The sequence below is a fragment of the Leptidea sinapis genome, chromosome 7, assembly GCF_905404315.1.
Source record: "Leptidea sinapis chromosome 7, ilLepSina1.1, whole genome shotgun sequence".
Lineage (NCBI taxonomy): Eukaryota > Metazoa > Arthropoda > Insecta > Lepidoptera > Pieridae > Leptidea > Leptidea sinapis.
Genome location: NC_066271.1, coordinates 14,089,537 through 14,096,536, shown reverse-complemented (window position 1 = coordinate 14,096,536; position 7,000 = coordinate 14,089,537). Strand labels below are relative to the sequence as shown.

The 7,000-nt window shown below is 33.2% G+C and overlaps 1 protein-coding gene across 2 annotated transcripts in view; it reads left to right on the top strand.

Annotated features, from left to right (window-relative positions):
* The first annotated feature begins 3,089 nt into the window (after positions 1-3,089).
* The window catches only part of LOC126965276 (uncharacterized), a 66,854-nt gene continuing 62,943 nt past the window's right edge, over positions 3,090-7,000 (top strand). For both annotated transcript variants that reach the window (XM_050808778.1, XM_050808779.1), the window contains exon 1: positions 3,090-3,240. The gene's annotated coding sequence lies outside the window, so the exon portion shown is untranslated. The remainder of the gene's footprint in view (positions 3,241-7,000) is intronic.

Here is a 7,000-nt window from a genome sequence, read left to right as displayed (position 1 = left end):
TGATACACCCTGCCCATTACAATTCAGTGCCGCTCAGGATTGTTGTGATGTTTACACATTACTGCTTCATGGTAGAAATAGGCGCCATAATCTAGCCGGCATCCTGAGCAAAGGAGCCTCCCACAACACAAGTTACAGAACAGCAGCATAACTCAGCGGTGTTCTTGAAATCTATACCTACTTCTGAGTGGAGCTAGGGTTGGTACATACAAAAAGATTGAGGAAAGGCACTACATTGTAATGGGCAGGGCGTATCAATTACCATCAGCTGAACGTTCTGCTCGTCTCGTTCTATTTTCATAAAAAAATGTAACCAGTGGAGAGGAAACAGGAACATTTTCTCTTTTATGAACGGCCATCATCAAATATATATCGAGGCCCTCGATTCCTCCCATGCCGACGAACTTACCCTCGTAAGGAATCGCTAACTTTCTCCCCTTGGAAAATTCATTTGCGCTTCTATGAAGAAGAGCTAATTATTTGACTTCACTTGACAGACTAAACAATCAGTTACTTTATTATTATTAAATAGCCAAGATAAATCACAAAAATTACCTTTTGGAAGACACAATATGATCGACGAATGAGGCAAAAGCACAAACCTCTGTACGAGACCTTATTGGTCGTATCCTTTAATTAGGTTTTGATTTACATTTATAGGCAAAATAGGTAAGGTAAATTCCTTGAGGACTTTACTTGATGACAATTACATTCCTACTACCACTCTTGACACTCTGTGAGATAAGAAACGGCCCGAACAACACTCGCGTTATTATTTTTGCCTTCTTTTAAAAATACATTTAAACCAATATTTCGCTATGAATTTGTTACACAGATACTATACTACTTTACTTTGTTTTTTTATAATCGTTAGTAAAATGACCGCAATATACCTCTATTTATTTACGGTATATGTGGATTGATGCATCTACCGTACTCAATAACTCTTGTTTTTACGTATTCATTAACAGTTACTTATTTTTAACTAACCTCGTGTAAGGCATTGACTATTTGACATTTGAGTATTTTTGTTGCATCACTTTACATATATTTTAATTGAAACGATGAAGATTTAAATGTTGATTAAAAAGAGTGGCAATGAGTTTCTTGCCACTTCTTTTCATTACAGCTGAACCTTTGAAGTGAGACGGAAGTAAGTCGGGAGTGAATCTATCACATCCTACCTCATTGGACCCTTCCTAACAATACCTAACGTACATTCAATGCATAATTAATCTACCATACTGGTTACCTACATAGTGAAATTAAGACGGAAGTAATTAATCCTGCATTGTTAACCGACTTCAAGAAAGGAGGAGATTCTCAGTAAGACTGTATTTTTATGTTTGTTACCACAGAAATTTCGACTGGGCGAACCAATTTTTTGAAGAAGCTGTACTTGTTGATTTAAAAGAGAGATCTTGCCACTTCTTCTCATTCAAGCTCAACCTTTGACATTCATAAGTGTTATTTATTTGACCTACATGAATAAAGTGTTTTTCATTTTCATTTTAATTTAGTTGAAAATCGCTGATTGTCTCTTAAAACAATCACTTCCCTCAATGGCCACTTGGTCACGACTCTACATCTATAGGTCTGCACTCAGCGCTCGTCTGGCCCCAGCCCTCTGTCACGATCGACTTGAGATCACCTCGCCAGTCGCCACGTGTCTATTGTTTCCTTACTTTTGTACATCTCCCTAATTATCTCAACTCTTTGTAATTCACGTCGAATATTTCAAGCACTTTTCGGCGACCGTTTCACAGTGTTTGCAGGATCGATTTTATACAAAGCGAGACAATCTTATACAGAATGGATTTTGCCCCTGAGTAGTCACGGAGTTGTTTGTGATTTTATATAAATACTAGCTGACACAGCAAACGTTGTATTGCCGATATTAAAATCGCGATATAAAAGTAACTGTCGATCGTAGATGGGTGAAAATTTGAAGTTGTATGTATTTTTTTATGCTGACTCATAATCAAACAAATTTAAAAAAAAATTGTGTGAACGACCCTTAACATTTAGGGGGATGAAAAATAGATGTTGTCCGATTCTGAGGCCTACCCAATATGCACTTAAAATTTCCTGAGAATCGGTCAAGCCGTTTCGGAGGAGTTCAATGTTTAACCATGACACGAGAATTTTATATATTAGATTTTGGGTAGTGATGACTAATGTCATGTGTATTTTTATTTCCGACAAGTACAGATGAAATTCTTAAGATTGGGAACCAATAACGTGGAACACAACAATGTATGCAATAAGGGAATAATTTATTTGGGTCATTTAGTAAGTTAAATTAAATTTTAGTAACAAATTTTATCGCAGAAGTGGTAGAAATCTCTTTAGAAATAACAAATTGTTTAGATTTAGTAAGTTTTTCATAATTACTTTTAAGTTTTTCAGACTAAGTTATGATAAGTAAATTTTTCGTTAAAAAATAACACGAATAAAGTATCACTACTTTTTTATTGCACAGTTCACCACTAAGAACTAAAGCTTCTTCATCTTACAAAATAATTATGTAACCAAAATACGCGCTCATTATCGAGCTTACTTGTACACTTACTAGTAAAAAAAACATAAAAACGCAAAGAACAAGTAATGTAAGTTTTAAACAGTAAAATATTTTTAAAGAGTAATTTTTTTGTCATCTCTGATACTTATAAGAATCTTGTAAGCCACTGTATTACCGGTAGTAAAATTCTTTGAGTAATCGTATACAACTCACCAATTGTTTTTTTTTGTAACATATACAATAAAGTTATTCAATTTCATCGGTAACGTGACCCGAACCAATATAATTCCATGTTTAATTAAGCAATAACTGATAACTATCAACCTGCATAAAGCACTAATAAGTAAATATCGTTTATTTATAGCTAACAGAGCTTTCAGTATGTTATAATCAACTCGACGACTTTTAATCCAAAAAAGAGCTTTCGTCCAACAAGTTTTCGTCTCTCTCACTGACAATAAGTGCAAGCAAGATGGATATACAAGGTGCAATAGGGTGTCTGAGGGGCCGAGTCGCGTCAGTACGCGAAAACCAACTGCTCTAGAAGGCTGTATTTTTGTAGAGCTAGTGGAAATAATGCGTTAAGCGAAGTTGGTCGTAAAACGAAAGTGATTTTATATTGTTAATAGTGAATGTGATTTAAAATTATATCTGGATGTATTATTTGTGTTGTGACATTGTGCAGTTGTGTGCCGGTGCTGTTATTGGATGCATTTGAGGTGAGTGAAGATGGAATGTTCCCAGACAGCGATGTACAGACCGACAACTTAATTCGCAATAACATCAGACATACCAACAATTATTATACTATATTTAACCCAACCTAATATTAATTTATTATTTTTGATTCCTTATAAGCATTACTATAGAAGTACAACACTACATCTAATTTTTATAATTAATTTGGTAACAAATAATTTTGCCATTTCAAAATAACAACTTCTATACATTGTTTTGATGGTAAAATAGTTTGTAATACCAGAAATATCACAACGAACTATGCTGCTTTTTAATACAAACTTAAGACGCAATTTCTACTTTAAGTGTTAAAACTATATAGACCTATGAAAGCATACTTTGACTCAATCACTTAGCATTAAGTTAAATTAAAACTATTTACTTATATATAGTAGACATAAGATAGTAGTACTACTTTTTACTTTAACAATTCACAAACAAAAGAGAAGGACAAACGACGACGACCACTATAGCCCAGTGGTTAGAGACCCTGCCTTCTGAGCTAGGGGTATCCCTGGTTCGAATCGCGGTAGGTGCAATTATTTATATGATGAATATGATTGTTTTTTTTCGAGTCATGGATGTTTATTTGTATTTATGTATGTTTAAGTAAGTATACTGTCTTAAATATATCGTTGTCTTGCACCCATACTACAGGCTATGCCTAGTTTTCCATAATTCGTGAAAGAGTGTGTCTATATTTAAAAAAATATATTAAAAAAATGACGAAAGAGTTACCTGATGTTAAATGCACATTCTTCTGCAACACCATAAGAATCACAGGAGCATTTAGAAAAGGGTGCGCGCTTTTTATAAAGCCTACCTATGTCATATCGTCCAGAAAACACCGCACAAGGAAGCTCATTGCATAGTTAAGTTGTACAGTCACTAAATACGCAGGCCAATACTATATTGAAGATAAATAATAATAAATAAATTATCATTCTGTGACCAACAGGTCAACCAAATGCTTTTTAATGCAATTAAATATTTAAATATTAACGCCATTCATTATTTATTCATATTTTTATATTTATCTGCAGGCCAGCCTGGAGATCAACAAGTAGTAGGTGATTACAATAAGTACATTCTTAGTTAACAAAACGAAGCGGCTTACGTCAGCATAGCTAACAATACTTCCAGTTTTTGTTAGCTTTGATGACGGCAATACGCTCAGAATTGGGATGAATGGGCTCGTGAAAAAGTAGTGTAAACACTTAGATCATTTATACGTCTAGATAGACTGTGACAGCTGTGAAAACGTCGAAAAAGGTGAGATTAACAGTAAGCCTCTATTTTGAACACTGTACAGCTCGCGAGTGTAACTTGTCACGCATAAAGTATTAAGGCTGGCCTGTTTTTATCGGTTGTCTTACAGCAACAGACTCTATCTAGACGTGTTAAATATCTAAGCACAAACATTAACACTTTTAAAAAGGCGCGTACAACCACATCGAAAACTGGCAACACTCAAATGATTCCTCTGGTATTCGTATGAGCGGAGCACTCACATAACGCACGTTTAATTCACTCTTCAATTAAAAATGTATTAATTTGGAATGAATACATTTATTGTATTGGTGCATCTAAAATGTTCTCAGTGTCTCTACATCCCACCGCATTGCAGTATCTGCAACATGCACCGCGACAAAATTAATAACATTTTGAAACTTAATATAATTAGATATGAACTTTGTTTTGGAAACTCGATTTATTCACAAAAGATCATTGTATCTGTTTTACCTGTAGTCATACAATATCTAGTATAAAAATAAACAAAGTGTGAGAAAGAAGAATGTCTCTAGATAGAATTTGACGAAAAAGGAAAGCGAATCTATAGTTACCAACAAATCTTGTTCAATTTCAATTTGTTGCATCATTTTACATAATATATTGTAATTGAAATGGTTTGTAAATCGATGGAAATGTAAATCTTGATATAAAAGAGTGGCAATGAGTTTCTTGCTACTTCTTCTCATTAGCTCAACCCTTTACTAAGTAGCGGTAGAAAAATATTTTTTTGACATTCTTAAGTGTCATTTCCGTGACCTACATGAATAAAGTGATTTTGATGTGATTTTGATTTTGATATGATTTTGAATCAAAATTGGTCATATCAAGTATATTCTAAGTGTATATTACCACAACTGGTGAGTGAGTGTTGAAAAAGTTGGATCCGATATGAGATTCATCTATAATCTTTTTATTGCGATATTCAGATTCTTTTTGGTCAAAAAGTTTTCCGCATCGTAAGAAAAATTTCGGCCTTGATTCTTACTCTAACTCATGTGATACATGTTGTAATATTTTTATTAGCTTATCTTTTTAGCTTTAGGTGATGAATTAAAATATCGAGTAGCATTTTGTTATATAATAGAAATTTTCAAATATTTTTATTCAAAATAGGATCTTAAATCACTTATTCAACGTAAAAGAATACAATCCATTCGAAATAGTGTGCCTCAGTCCTGAGAAGAACGAGTGCAAGAAACTCAGCGGGGTTAATATCATCATCATATATCATTGGAAGTGAGACAGAAGATAAATGGATCGGGAGAGAATCTATGATAAAGCAACAACATTAAGCCCAGAAACTTCTTCCTAACAATAGCAAACGTATTTTCAATGCAAAATTAATCTACAGTAATCTGTAATAATATTTATAGTTAATTTATAACGAAAGAAAGGCATTATCCCTATTTTGTTACACTATATAACTTTAGTTTCAATGCTTTCCCATTAACATCTTGAAACGTATGGGGATTTGGTCCCAAAATAAATTGTGTAATTAAAAAAATATGGTTTTAACTTAACCAAAAATATAAATAATTGAATATATCTCGATATAGTCTTTTTCGATAATTAAAATGCTTTCGATCTGAAATTCAAAAATATATATGTACAATTCATTATACCTTATACATGCCGGGTAAACATTATTAACAAACAACACAAGTAATATACATAGTTTCGAGTTAGTTGCGCGACGACATAATCTATGCGCCGGCGCAGGCACCGCGATAGAGTTGGACGCAGATGTTATCTTATAAAAGACATCAACGCGCTCGCGTGTAGACTCCTCGACTACGAACCTATTTTACACATTATTATTATTACAACAAGTAAAGTATACTTGGTCATTTGCTTTTTTTATAAATTACGAACTAAATAATGTCATTTATTTTAAGTGTTTATTCCTCTATGATTTGTTTGTCTACATGCAGAATGCACCTATAGCCCAACCAAATGGCCTTACGCTGAGATTCATAGAGCGTACTTAGACTTCACTCAAGTAAAACTGGCTGAGTGTGATACAACGCGAGCTTGACTCTTGCATTGGGCTGTCTTAGCAGTAGCTCAGTATAATTTTAGCTGTCAAACGACTATAATAACGAAATTAAAAAACGTGCTAGGCTTACGTTTTACGTTAGTAAAGTCTGAAAAAAGTTTAAGTAAGCTCTATAAGTCAAAGTCAAAGTCAAAAGTCAATAAAATCTTTATTCACTGTAAAACTTTATAAGTTATTAAGTGCAAGTCAGGATGAAGTACAAAAGTTACAATAGCATTCAAATGAGTATAACAATATTCATTAACAAAATTTAGAACATTAGTTCCAACTATCTTTGTCATTCAAATAATCTTTCACATTATAATAGGCCTTAGATGTTGATTAATTTTTACGACACAATTAAATTTTTTAATAGGTAATATTTTAATTTCATTTGGGAGTTTATTATAAAA